At 45.0% G+C, this 14,792-nt stretch overlaps 1 protein-coding gene across 2 annotated transcripts in view; it reads right to left on the bottom strand.

Annotated features, from left to right (window-relative positions):
* Nucleotides 1-14,792, bottom strand: part of LOC131949812 (uncharacterized) — a 72,467-nt gene that overhangs the window by 44,084 nt on the left and 13,591 nt on the right. The window contains exon 1 of one of the 2 annotated variants that reach the window (XM_059311797.1): nt 1,565-1,635. The exons of the other annotated variant lie outside the window; for it this stretch is intronic. The gene's annotated coding sequence lies outside the window, so the exon portion shown is untranslated. Of the gene's footprint in view, nt 1-1,564; nt 1,636-14,792 lie in introns of those variants that run through there. 2 annotated transcript variants of the gene reach the window in all.

Below are 14,792 nucleotides of genomic sequence, written 5' to 3'. Positions count from 1 at the left end.
GTTACATCACAGAAAATATAAGTGCTGGTTACATCACAGAAAATATAAGGGCTGGTTACATCACAGAAAATATAAGGGCTGGTTACATCACAGAAAATATAAGGGCTGGTTACATCACAGAAAATATAAGTGCTGGTTACATCACAGAAAATATAAGTGCTGGTTACATCACAGAAAATATAAGTGCTGGTTACATCACAGAAAATATAAGTGCTTGTTACATCACAGAAAATATAAGGGCTGGTTACATCACAGAAAATATAAGGGCTGGTTACATCACAGAAAATATAAGGGCTGGTTACATCACAGAAAATATAAGTGCTGGTTACATCACAGAAAATATAAGGGCTGGTTACATCACAGAAAATATAAGTGCTGGTTACATCACAGAAAATATAAGGGCTGGTTACATCACAGAAAATATAAGTGCTGGTTACATCACAGAAAATATAAGGGCTGGTTACATCACAGAAAATATAAGTGCTGGTTACATCACAGAAAATATAAGGGCTGGTTACATCACAGAAAATATAAGGGCTGGTTACATCACAGAAAATATAAGTGCTGGTTACATCACAGAAAATATAAGGGCTGGTTACATCACAGAAAATATAAGTGCTGGTTACATCACAGAAAATATAAGTGCTGGTTACATCACAGAAAATATAAGTGCTGGTTACATCACAGAAAATATAAGTGCTGGTTACATCACAGAAAATATAAGTGCTGGTTACATCACAGAAAATATAAGGGCTGGTTACATCACATAAAATATAAGGGGGGGGGGGACGGATGGGGCTGTGGTTAATAGGGGAGTTAAATGTGCAGACAGTTGGCCAATAGGCGAGTTAAATGTGCAGACAGTTGGCCAATAGGCGAGTTAAATGTGCAGACAGTTGGTCAATAGGCGAGTTAAATGTGCAGACAGTTGGTCAATAGGCGAGTTAAATGTGCAGACAGTTGGCCAATAGGCGAGTTAAATGTGCAGACAGTTGGTCAATAGGCGAGTTAAATGTGCAGACAGTTGGTCAATAGGCGAGTTAAATGTGCAGACAGAGGTCTAGACGTGGCTGCTGTATCAAGTCACTGACTGCACTCTACATCTTCAACACTACAACAACTACAGCATCAACAAAAGAGCTTAGAAGCTCAGGTAGGATGAAACGATGGCTTTTAGTCATCAATGTGACAAGGGAGAACAAACACAATCTAGCACACATACAATGTGACATGAGAACCGGACAAACATGACAAATATTTGAGCAGGTATGACTAGATTCGACTACCCACACAAAATGACTAGATACAACTACCCACACAAAATGACTAGATACAACTACCCACACAAAATGACTAGATACAACTACCCACACAAAATGACTAGATACAACTACCCACACAAAAAGACTAGATACAACTACCCACACAAAAAGACTAGATACAAGTGAACACACAAAATGACTAGATACAACTACCCACACAAAAAGACTAGATACAACTACCCACACAAAATGACTAGATACAAGTGAACACACAAAATGACTAGATACAACTAAGTACTCACCAAGTGGCCTGAGGTAAACAGAAAACAATCACCTAATCCCGCGAGCGCTCAACACTGGCCACAGACCGCGCTGAACAAATCAGAAGTGCAAATGAGTTGTCTGCGCCTGGTTCCAGAATCCTGCCGGTCAGCGACGCCGCCAGACGCGTGGCCTGGAGATAAGGGCACCGGCCGCCGGACGATAAGGGCACGGCCGCCGGACGATAAGGGCACCGGCCGCCGGACGATAAGGGCACGGCCGCCGGACGATAAGGGCACCGGCCGCCGGACGATAAGGGCACCGGCCGCCGGACGATAAGGGCACGGCCGCCGGACGATAAGGGCACCGGCCGCCGGACGATAAGGGCACCGGCCGCCGGACGATAAGGGCACGGCCGCCGGACGATAAGGGCACCGGCCGCCGGACGATAAGGGCACGGCCGCCGGACGATAAGGGCACCGGCCGCCGGACGATAAGGGCACGGCCGCCGGACGATAAGGGCACGGCCGCCGGACGATAAGGGCACGGCCGCCGGACGATAAGGGCACGGCTGCCGGCCCGGACGATAACTAAAAACTAATGACTAGCCCAGTGATTAGGCCTGATGGAGCGCCTTAGGCCGGCCATTACTGTCCGTAGCTCCGCGATTCTCTCTAGTGCCGGCTTGTATTAGTGGGGACGTCTGTCAAGGGCCGGCGCCATCAATCGAAGACCGGATCTAGACACGGTCAAAGTTCCCCGGTCTATGAACTATTGCTGTGGCCAGTTTTCCTACGATTTTCTGATTTGTCTAAAAGTGCCAGTTTGTCAATGTTGCTTTCATTTATCACAAGTTCGCCTCCAACTAATTTGTCTAAAAGTTTGTGTACAGATCTCTATCTTTCTCTTTCTTTCTCTCTCTCTCTCTTTATATATATATATATATATATATATATATATATATATATATATATATATATATATATATATATATATATATATATATATATATATATATATATATATATATATATAGTCACAGACTCCTGGCTAGTAGGTCACACTAAATGCAGCCATACGAAGTGACACAACAGAGTAGGTTCACGTGACACAGCTACGTGACACACAGGGTGCACCTAGACGTGACAGTGGTGTATTAAAACATACAAACGTGACACCATGGGTGCAGCTAGGCGTGGCACCGTGGATCGTAGAAAAAAAATCACAGGAAAAAGGTCACATGAAAGTTTTCAAATATAACTGAAACATTTCAAGTCGAAATAGCCAGTGCGATGTAATCCATCTGCACACACAGAAAGACGATACCTATCTCCATCGTGTATTACCGTGACAACAACACAATACCCAGTCGCCATCTTTGTATTGCGCCATCGCTGGAATTCCCGCTACAAATAATTGTGGAGATCGATAGAAAACAGAACTCGGACAATTGGAGCCGGACATAACTCGGACAATTGAAGCCAGACATAACTCGGACAATTGGAGCCGGACATAACTCGGACAATTGGAGCCGGACATAACTCGGACAATTGGAGCCGGACATAACTCGGACAATTGGAGCCGGACATAACTCGGACAATTGGAGCCGGACATAACTCGGACAATTGGAGCCGGACATAACTCGGACAATTGGAGCCGGACATAACTCGGACAATTGGAGCCGGACATAACTCGGACAATTGGAGACGGACAAAACTCGGACAATTGGAGCCGGACATAACTCGGACAATTGGAGCCGGACATAACTCGGACAATTGGAGCCGGACATAACTCGGACAATTGGAGCCGGACATAACTCGGACAATTGGAGCCGGACAAAACTCGGACAATTGGAGCCGGACATAACTCGGACAATTGGAGCCGGACATAACTCGGACAATTGGAGCCGGACATAACTCGGACAATCGGAGCCGGACATAACTCGGACAATTGGAGCCGGACATAACTCGGACAATTGGAGCCGGACATAACTCGGACAATTGGAGCCGGACATAACTCGGACAATTGGAGCCGGACAAAACTCGGACAATTGGAGCCGGACATAACTCGGACAATTGGAGCCGGACAAAACTCGGACAATTGGAGCCGGACATAACTCGGACAATTGGAGCCGGACATAACTCGGACAATCGGAGCCAGGACAAAAATACAATTTATTACAAACGTCAATGAGATTTAGATGAGATAAACGATTCATGTAGTCACGTGGTACACGGGCGGGACATGCTGGTGGTCATTTAAACATGGCGGGTCACATCGTCTAGGGGCCAGTAAGTCTGTCTAACGTGTAGATCTGTAAATTTGGCTTCAGCCAAATGTCTGTAGTCTAAAGTCTGTAGTGTAAGTCTGTCATTTGTGCTATATTGAATTATAAATCTGTCTGCAAGTGTAAAGTTTGCCTGTGGTAAAAAGTCTGTCTGTAGTTTTGTCTGCAGTGTAGAGTCTGTGGTGTGAAGTCTGTCAACTACGTTAAGTCTGTCTGTAGTATAAAGTGTAATAATTGCACGACTGATTGTGTTGGTTACGAATTATTTCCCTTTAGATTACGTATAGTGGATACATTGAGCATTGCTTTAAAGTAAGAGTTGCATGTCTTTAAAAAAATCTATTACAAATGTCGACATGAACTTCTTGTTTGTAGGTTTTGATAATCTGCCCTTTGTTATTTAATTTCTTTTTTTCTTTTTGCTAATCTCCGCTCACCGCTCATTAACGGGGCAAACAAAGGCGGGGAGGTAACTCAAATATTTTTACAAGGGAGATAACTCAATCCACTTTTACAGGGGAGATGAATTAAACAAATTGCTTACTGACCTCCCTTGTTTTGCCCCCCCCCCCCAACCCCCAACACCTGTTGATCGAAAGTTTGAATTAAAACAAATTCATTTTTTAATCAATCTTCATCGACCGTCTCTCATCCATTTGTTAATGGAATGCAATAATTTCTTCACTCCTCGCGGTCATGCTAATTAGGAGAGAGAAACAATTTGATTGGCTGGCTTTCTTCAACTAATGGCTGGAAGGTGGCAAGTGATAGATGCTTAGCAGAATACAATCACAAAATACATCCATATTACACAATCACATACAAAATACATCCATAATACACAATCACATACAAAATACATCCATAATACACAATCACATACAAAATACATCCATAATACACAATCACATACAAAATACATCCATAATACACAATCACATACAAAATACATCCATAATACACAATCACATACAAAATACATCCATAATACACAATCACATACAAAATACATCCATAATACACAATCACATACAAAATACATCCATAATACACAATCACATACAAAATACATCCATAATACACAATCACATACAAAATACATCCACAATACACAATCACATACAAAATACATCCATAATACACAATCACATACAAAATACATCCATAATACACAATCACATACAAAATACATCCACAATACACAATCACATACAAAATACATTCACAATACACAATCACATACAAAATACATCCACAATACACAATCACATACAAAATACATCCACAATACACAATCACATACAAAATACATCCATAATACACAATCACATACAAAATACAGAACAGACGCAAATATAACATTCTTCAGTCAAGAGGATGGGCCTCAGCTGTATTCAGTACCCAGCCGTTAGGTGAGTGAAGTGGGGGGGGTGGTCAGTGGGAGAGGTGCCATAAGACATCGCTTGCTCTAAAACCTCCCCCCCCCCCGCCATTTAAATATCTACCCTGTGACTACAGGTGGGGCGGGGATGGATGCCAACCCTGGGGAATATCTCAAGTTAACTCAGAATGTCATCAAAATGTCATAAGAATATCATCAGAGATTTACAAAAATCGAAAATAATTTCAGTTTTTTTTTCTTTTCGAGTGGGATCACACAAGGTAAACATAAAAAAAAAAGTTTTCTCCGATGAAAAAGAATTTCGTCCAAGGAGATTTTTTTCTCATATCTGTGACGTCATCAAGGAGCTCATTAATTTCTGAATGCGCGAGGCCTTTGTGTCCTGCACTGAGCTGATTATAGCAGCCATTGTCCTGTAGGACTTCCTTCCAAGACAGACACAATTAGTTCATCAAAGATGGCTCTAGTGATCCTTGGCCGCTGATCGTTGGCTCTTAGATGTTGGCCCTAAATCGTTGGCCGCTGATCGTTGGCCCTTAGATGTTGGCCCTAAATCGTTGGCCCTTTGATGTTGGCCCTAAATCGTTGGCCGCTGATCGTTGGCCCTTTGATGTTGGCCCTAAATCGTTGGCCGCTAATCGTTGGCCCTTAAATATTGGCCCTAAATCGTTGGCCCCTAATCGTTGGCCCTTAGATGTTGGCCCCTGTACGTTGGCCCCTGTATGTTGGCCCCTAATCTTTGGCCCCTGTATGTTGGCCCCTGTACGTTGGCCCCTGTACGTTGGCCCCTGTACGTTGGCCCCTGTACGTTGGCCCCTGTACGTTGGCCCCTGTACGTTGGCCCCTGTACGTTGGCCCCTGTACGGTGGCCCCTGTACGTTGGCCCCTTGTGTGACTAGAACATTCTGCTGCCTACAGCACGAGTCTTTTAAAACCTGCGGCCACTAAACATCGAGTTCACTTTCCGGAGCTGCTAGTCCATGGAGCAGATGGAGTAGAGTTCAACTGTATCTTGACCACGGTGATTTGAAGGAATGGTGTGGTCAGGACTATGCCCAGCCGCCGTTACGTGAGCCAGGCATCCACATTAGCTGGTTGAACTCAGGGACGAGATCCAAACTCAAGACTTTCGGGTTACAAGTCGAGCGCTCTACTTGTTTGACAAACGCTTAGTGATAAAATGACAGACCACAACAGACCACAACAGACCACAACAGACTACAACAGAACACCACAATCGTGCCCCCCCCCCCCCCAATCAAAGCCCGGCTACAATGAAGCACTGAAAATACAAATAAATACCTGAGTTTTGATGTACCTGTAGCACACCTGAAGTATCTCGACAGACATACAGACATACAGTAACAGGTGCTACAACGTGCTGCATGCCTGTGATGCCTTTGTTTTAAATTTGATCAAAAGTTCCAACAGGAAAGTTCACACACATTAAATCAAAAGTTCCAACAGGAACCTTCACACACATTAAATCAAAAGTTCCAACAGGAACGTTCACACACATTAAATCAAAAGTTCCAACAGGAACCTTCACACACATTAAATCAAAAGTTCCAACAGGAACGTTCACACACATTAAATCAAATGTGTCAAACATGAACGTTCACACACATTAAATCAAAAGTTCCAACAGGAAAGTTCACACACATTAAATCAAAAGTTCGAACAGGAACGTTCACACACATTAAATCAAAAGTTAGAACAGGGAAGTTCACACACATTAAATCAAAAGTTAGAACAGGAACGTTCACACACATTAAATCAAAAGTTCCAACAGGAAAGTTCACACACATTAAATCAAAAGTTCCAACAGGAACCTTCACACACATTAAATCAAAAGTTCCAACAGGAACGTTCACACACATTAAATCAAATGTGTCAAACATGAACGTTCACACACATTAAATCAAAAGTTCCAACAGGAACCTTCACACACATTAAATCAAAAGTTCCAACAGGAACGTTCACACACATTAAATCAAATGTGTCAAACATGAACGTTCACACACATTAAATCAAAAGTTCGAACAGGAACGTTCACACACATTAAATCAAAAGTTAGAACAGGGAAGTTCACACACATTAAATCAAAAGTTAGAACAGGAACGTTCACACACATTAAATCAAAAGTTCCAACAGGAACGTTCACACATTAAATCAAAAGTTCCAACAGGAACGTTCACACACATTAAACACGCGCAGTGCTCTCGGGCGTCGAACAGACAAAGATGGCGCTAGATTTAAAGCAAAAGACAAGAGCTGTACATTTTCCAACGTCAACAAACAGTGCTACCTGTTGCCAAAAACCTAGCTAATGCTACACATAGCCTTAGACAGCAGCAGTGGCTATCGCTGTCCTGCTTATATATTCCGTTAGAGGACATTTTGTTGAACCCATTTAGTCTATTGTTAACTCAAAGTTTAATGATATACGATTTTCATGTGTTTGATTTGATGTAATCAATAAATGTAATCAATGAATGTAATCAAAGGATGTAATTTGCCATGATTTTACCATCATGGTTGGGTTGTCGTGCCGGTAATGACTTGTGTTTATTGATTAGCTGGTAATTAAGTTAATAAAAGAGGTTTTCAATTTGTGGCTAAATGGACCTAACATGTGTGTTGGGGGCAGACAGCATGTGTGTTGGGGGCAGACAGCATGGGTGTTGGTTGGGGCAGACAACATGTGTGTTGGGGGCAGACAGCATGTGTGTTGGGGGCAGACAGCATGTGTGTTGGTTGGGACAGACAGCATGGGTGTTGGTTGGGACAGACAGCATGGGTGTTGGTTGGGGCAGACAGCATGGGTGTTGGGGCAGACAGCATGGGTGTTGGTTGGGGCAGACAGCATGGGTGTTGGTTGGGGCAGACAGCATGGGTGTTGGTTGGGGCAGACAGCATGGGTGTTGGTTGGGGCAGATAGCATGGGTGTTGCGGCAGACAGCATGGGTGTAGGTTGGGGCAGACAGTATGGGTGTTGGTTGGGGCAGACAGCATGGGTGTAGGTTGGGGCAGACAGCATGGGTGTTGGGGCAGACAGCATGGGTGTTGGTTGGGGCAGACAGCATGGGTTTTGGGGCAGACAGCATGGGTGTTGGTTGGGGCAGACAGCATGGGTGTAGGTTGGGGCAGACAGCATGGGTGTTGGGGCAGACAGCATGGGTGTTGGGGCAGACAGCATGGGTGTTGGTTGGGGCAGACAGCATGGGTGTTGGGTCAGACAGCATGGGTGTTGGTTGGGGCAGACAGCATGGGTGTTGGGGCAGACAGCATGGGTGTTGGTTGGGGCAGACAGCATGGGTGTTGGTTGGGGCAGACAGCATGGGTGTTGGGGCAGACAGCATGGGTGTTGGGGCAGACAGCATGGGTGTTGGTTGGGGCAGACAGCATGGGTGTTGGTTGGGGCAGACAGCATGGGTGTTGGGGCAGACAGCATGGGTTTTGGTTGGGGCAGACAGGATGGGTGTAGGTTGGGGCAGACAGCATGGGTGTTGGGGCAGACAGTATGGGTGTAGGTTGGGGCAGACAGCTTGGGTGTTGGTTGGGGCAGACAGCGTGGGTGTTGGTTGGGGCAGACATCATGGGTGTTGGTTGGGGCAGACAGCATGGGTGTTGGGTCAGACAGCATGGGTGTTGGTTCGGGCAGACAGCATGGGTGTTGGTTGGGGCAGACAGCATGGGTGTTGGGGCAGACAGCATGGGTGTTGGTTGGGGCAGACAGCATGGGTGATTGTTGGGGCAGACATCATGGGTGTTGGTTGGGGCAGACAGCATGGGTGTTGGGTCAGACAGCATGGGTGTTGGTTCGGGCAGACAGCATGGGTGTTGGTTGGGGCAGACAGCATGGGTGTTGGGGCAGACAGCATGGGTGTTGGTTGGGGCAGACAGCATGGGTGATTGTTGGGGCAGACAGCATGGGTGTTGGTTGGGGCAGACAGCATGGGTGTTGGGGCAGACAGCATGGGTGTTGGGGCAGACATTTTTCCTCACGTCGCGGAAATTGAGAGTGATGTGAAGATTTAGTGACATCACTCAACATCCAGATGTCATCATGATGTTGATGTCGTACACCGGAGATAAGAAGACAATCAGCGCTGTATGCATCACATACGGGCATCACGTGATGAACATCACACAAGAGATCACATGATACGTGTATATCACATAGAAGATCACGTGATACTTGTATATCACTCAACGTTTTGTCGCCCGAAACGCCAAAACTTCCGCCCGTATCGATTCTAGTGGGTATACTTTTGTGTAATCGATTATCTGACGGACGCGACGCCATGTTGACCAAGGCAGAAAGAAAAAATCGATGCCAGACCTGCCTGGGTACTGCCGGTGTTTGCAGGCGATACATCGTCTGGTGCAGCTAATCCGTTTGGTGGCACATGCCACGGTGCCTTGGTCAAACGTCTGCCAAACGTCTGCCAAACGTCTGCCAAATGTCTGCCAAACTTCTGCTAAACGGTTAATGATTTCTGTTATAAGGCAGTGGGTGCTCAGATTTTTCTACACCACACCCTATTAAACATTATATTAAAAAAAATGACAATTACACCGACAAAAAAATGACAATTACACCGACAAAAAAACGACAATTACACCGACAAAAAAATGACAATTGCACCGACAATCACTCTACAAAATGTCCACAATCTCTTTAACCCCCTCATCCCACCCCATTATCAACTGCAACAAGTCCATAATCCTTGGTGACGTCACTACTTGGAGCTGAGGCAGGGCCACCAAACACAGGGCCACCAAACACAAGGCCACCATAGGGCCACCAAACACAGGGCCACCAAACACAGGGCCACCAAACACAGGGCCACCAAACACAGGGCCACCAAACACAGGGCCACCAAACACAGGGCCACCAAACACAGGGCCACCAAACACTGGGCCACCAAACACAGGGCCACCAAACACAGGGCCACCAAACACTGGGCCAGTAAACACAGGGTCACCAAACACTGGGCCACCAAACACAGGGCCACCAAACACAGGGCCACCAAACACAGGGCCACCAAACACAGGGCCACCAAACACTGGGCCACCAAACACAGGGCCACCAAACACAGGGCCACCAAACACTGGGCCAGTAAACACAGGGTCACCAAACACTGGGCCACCAAACACAGGGCCACCAAACACAGGGCCACCAAACACAGGGCCACCAAACACAGGGCCACCAAACACAGGGCCACCAAACACAGGGCCACCAAACCCAGGGCCAGCAACTTTTATGACTCGCTCAATACAGTTACGAAATGATCAGCTAATGTCCAGCACTAACCCAACATGATCAGATAATGTCCAGCACTAACCCAACATGATCAGATATTGTCCCAGATAATGTCCAGCACTAACCCGACATGGTCAGATAATGTCCAGCACTAACCCAACATGATCAGATAATGTCCCAGATAATGTCCAGCACTAACCCGACATGGTCAGATAATGTCCAGCACTAACCCAACATGATCAGATAATGTCCCAGATAATGTCCAGCACTAACCCGACATGGTCAGATAATGTCCCAGATAATGTCCAGCACTAACCCGACATGATCAGATATTGTCCCAGATAATGTCCAGCACTAACCCGACATGGTCAGATAATGTCCAGCACTAACCCAACATGATCAGATATTGTCCCAGATAATGTCCAGCACTAACCCGACATGGTCAGATAATGTCCAGCACTAACCCAACATGATCAGATATTGTCCCAGATAATGTCCAGCACTAACCCGACATGGTCAGATAATGTCCAGCACTAACCCAACATGATCAGATAATGTCCCAGATAATGTCCAGCACTAACCCGACATGGTCAGATAATGTCCAGCACTAACCCAACATGATCAGATATTGTCCCAGATAATGTCCAGCACTAACCCGACATGGTCAGATAATGTCCAGCACTAACCCAACATGATCAGATAATGTCCCAGATAATGTCCAGCACTAACCCGACATGGTCAGATAATGTCCAGCACTAACCCAACATGGTCAGATAATGTCCAGCACTAACCCGACATGGTCAGATAATGTCCCAGACAATGTCCAGCACTAACCCAACATGATCAGATAATGTCCAGCACTAACCCAACATATGGCCAGAAACGTTACCATAAGACCTTGACCTTCAGTCAGGGTCATCTGTAGAAGCTGTGAGATCTATATTATGTCATGTTGCCCAGTTTGTTGCCCAGTTTGTTGCCCAGTTTGTTGCCTGTGGCATGTTGTAGGTGTGTGTGTAAACAAACTTTCACATTTAAAAACATTTTAATTTAAATTAAATGTGAGAGTGAGCTCCCCTAAACGTTCTTGTGTATTTGTACATCATAGTAAGGGTCGGGATGGTACATCAGTGTTGGGATGGTACTTTCAGTGGAATGGGGCTATGGAAATGGTCAGTTTGAGAGAAAGTTTTCTCTAAAGTTTTTTTAGAACATGATATAAACTCAAAATCTGAGGGCTTTAGAGGGCTTTAGAGAAAACAGAAATTTAAAAAATGGAAATAGCCAAAAAGTTGAAAGTTGAACAATACGTATCGAACTAATATTTTTGTAGGAACTCAGTCCACCTAACTGAAACGGTGATCAAGTGATCGTTTTTTGTTTTTTTTTAAGAAACAGTAAGACGAATTTATGTTAGAAAAGGTCGTTCAAATTTACAAATTTACACAGACACACAGACACACACACACACACAAAGAGAGAGAGAGGGGGGGGGGAGAGAGTTAAGAGAGAATAAAGTAAAAACATTTTAAAAAATAATTATAAATAGCCAAATATTTGATGGCGTGCTGTTTACTCATTTATTACCTCCCGTTTGTGTTTATTTTTAAAATGGTTTTAAAAATTCTATGCATTGTTTTAATACAGTTGTAGACTTTCTTCGATTTGCAATAAAATTTTGGAAGACAACTTTTATTGTCTGGCATTAAATTGTGATGTTAACTAAAAGATAATTTTTTTCGCCTCCCAAATATCTTCGTTGCACTTACAGTCAAAGGGAAACAACCGCGGAAATATCATGTAATTCAAGCGGGTATGATTCTCCTCCCCTACTCGTGTAAACAAAATAGCACATCAATTCGTTATCCAATGTGCATGGTTATAAAATATAAGAGCAGGGTTTTTTAATTGTTCGAATTATTTGTATATGCACACATTTTTGTTTTGATTGTTTAGGAACATAGTAATACAATATTGGAAAACTTCGGGGCAAGCACGTTTAAAAAAAAATTACCAAATATTTTATGAAGTAATCTTTTTAAAAGTTAAGTGGGGACGATAGTCTACACAATCTAATGGATTCTGATTTAAAGTATACTTCAGAAATCAATATAATTTTTGTAAATCTATATCAGTTCTCACTTGCCGATAATCTGAGACGAAAAATTTTTACAAATGATTTTTTTTTAATTTTATGAAGTAATTTGAGGAAATAAGTCTGGTAGGAGATTAAATAAGATGGCTTTACGCGTGAGACATTTTAATACTCGAAAATACAAGGGACGGTACTGCGTTTTTGCACTAACGATCATTTTGATCCGGTTGTTTCCCCTTGACCACTTAAATTGGTTCCCTTGAATTACCAGCGGCAATAACTGTTACACGTTCATTTAGTGACTGTATTTGACCAAGGTTTTTTGTTAGCTTATAAAATGGATGGAGTAGTAAATCGCAGAACACTCAAGCAGTTAAGAAGCAAATCACAAGTCAAACAGTACCAAATTGTGTAAGCGTTTATTTAAAACATGCTTTGAGAATTGATACATAACTCTCACTAAGATGTCCACTTGATGTAATGTCTGGAATGTTTTGAGAGGTCGATGTTAGCTGTACTGGACTGGTTGGCCACCAGTTTTTTCATGGTGGGCCGGCGGGCCAGTCCACCCCTGACACAGCCCTGCTGGGCCAACATTTATGATATTGATTTAACAAATGATTTTCTCTCAAGGGACTCCAGACATGTCCACTGTTTGTGTGAGTACAGTGTGGGTACAGTGTGAGTAAGTGTGAGTACAGTGTGAGTACAGTGTGGGTACAGTGTGGGTACAGTGTGGGTACAGTGTGAGTAAGTGTAGGTACAGTGTGAGTACAGTGTGGGTACAGTCTGAGTAAGTGTGAGTACAGTGTGAGTACAGTGTGGGTACAGTGTGGGTACAGTGTGAGTAAGTGTGAGTACAGTGTGAGTACAGTGTGGGTACAGTGTGGGTACAGTGTGAGTACAGTGTGAGTACAGTGTGGGTAGTGTGGGTACGGTGTGGGTACAGTGTGGGTACAGTCTGAGTTGTAAGTACAGTGTGAGTACAGTGTGAGTACAGTGTGGGTACAGTGTGGGTACACTGTGGGTACAGTGTGGGTACAGTGTGAGTACAGTGTGGGTACAGTGTGTGTACAGTGTGGGTACAGTGTGGGTACAGTGTGGGTACAGTGTGAGTACAGTGTGAGTACAGTGTGGGTAGTGTGGGTACGGTGTGGGTACAGTGTGGGTACAGTCTGAGTTGTGAGTACAGTGTGAGTACAGTGTGGGTACAGTGTGGGTACAGTGTGGGTACAGTGTGGGTACAGTGTGGGTACAGTGTGGGTACAGTGTGGGTACAGTGTGGGTACAGTGTGGGTACAGTGTGGGTACAGTGTGGGTACAGTGTGGGTACAGTGTGGGTACAGTGTGGGTACAGTGTGGGTACAGTGTGGGTACAGTGTGGGTACAGTGTGGGTACAGTGTGGGTACAGTGTGGGTACAGTGTGGGTACAGTGTGGGTACAGTGTGGGTACAGTGTGGGTACAGTGTGGGTACAGTGTGGGTACAGTGTGGGTACAGTGTGGGTACAGTGTGGGTAGTGTGGGTACGGTGTGGGTACAGTGTGGGTACAGTGTGGGTACAGTGTGGGTACAGTGTGGGTACAGTGTGGGTACAGTGTGGGTACAGTGTGGGTACAGTGTGGGTACAGTGTGGGTACAGTGTGGGTACAGTGTGGGTACAGTGTGGGTACAGTGTGGGTACAGTGTGGGTACAGTGTGGGTACAGTGTGGGTGCAGTGTGGGTGCAGTGTGGGTACAGTGTGGGTACAGTGTGGTTACAGTGTGGGTACAGTGTGGGTACAGTGTGGGTACAGTGTGGGTACAGTGTGGGTAGTGTGGGTACGGTGTGGGTACAGTGTGGGTACAGTGTGGGTACAGTGTGGGTACAGTGTGGTTACAGTGTGGGTATAGTGTGGGTACAGTGTGGGTACAGTGTGGGTACAGTGTGGGTACAGTGTGGGTACAGTGTGGGTACAGTGTGGGTACAGTGTGGGTACAGTGTGGGTACAGTGTGGGTACAGTGTGGGTACAGTGTGGGTACAGTGTGGGTACAGTGTGGGTACAGTGTGGGTACAGTGTGAGTACAGTGTGGGTACAGTGTGGGTACAGTGTGGGTACAGTGTGGGTACAGTGTGGGTACAGTGTGAGTACAGTGTGGGTACAGTGTGGGTACAGTGTGGGTACAGTGTGGGTACAGTGTGGGTAGTGTGGGTACAGTGTGGGTACAGTGTGGGT

This window comes from Physella acuta, unplaced genomic scaffold (assembly GCF_028476545.2).
Source record: "Physella acuta isolate Inbredline_101_S28 unplaced genomic scaffold, ASM2847654v3 ptg000714l, whole genome shotgun sequence".
NCBI classification, from domain to species: Eukaryota; Metazoa; Mollusca; class Gastropoda; family Physidae; genus Physella; species Physella acuta.
This window is presented reverse-complemented; position numbering and strand designations above follow the sequence as displayed.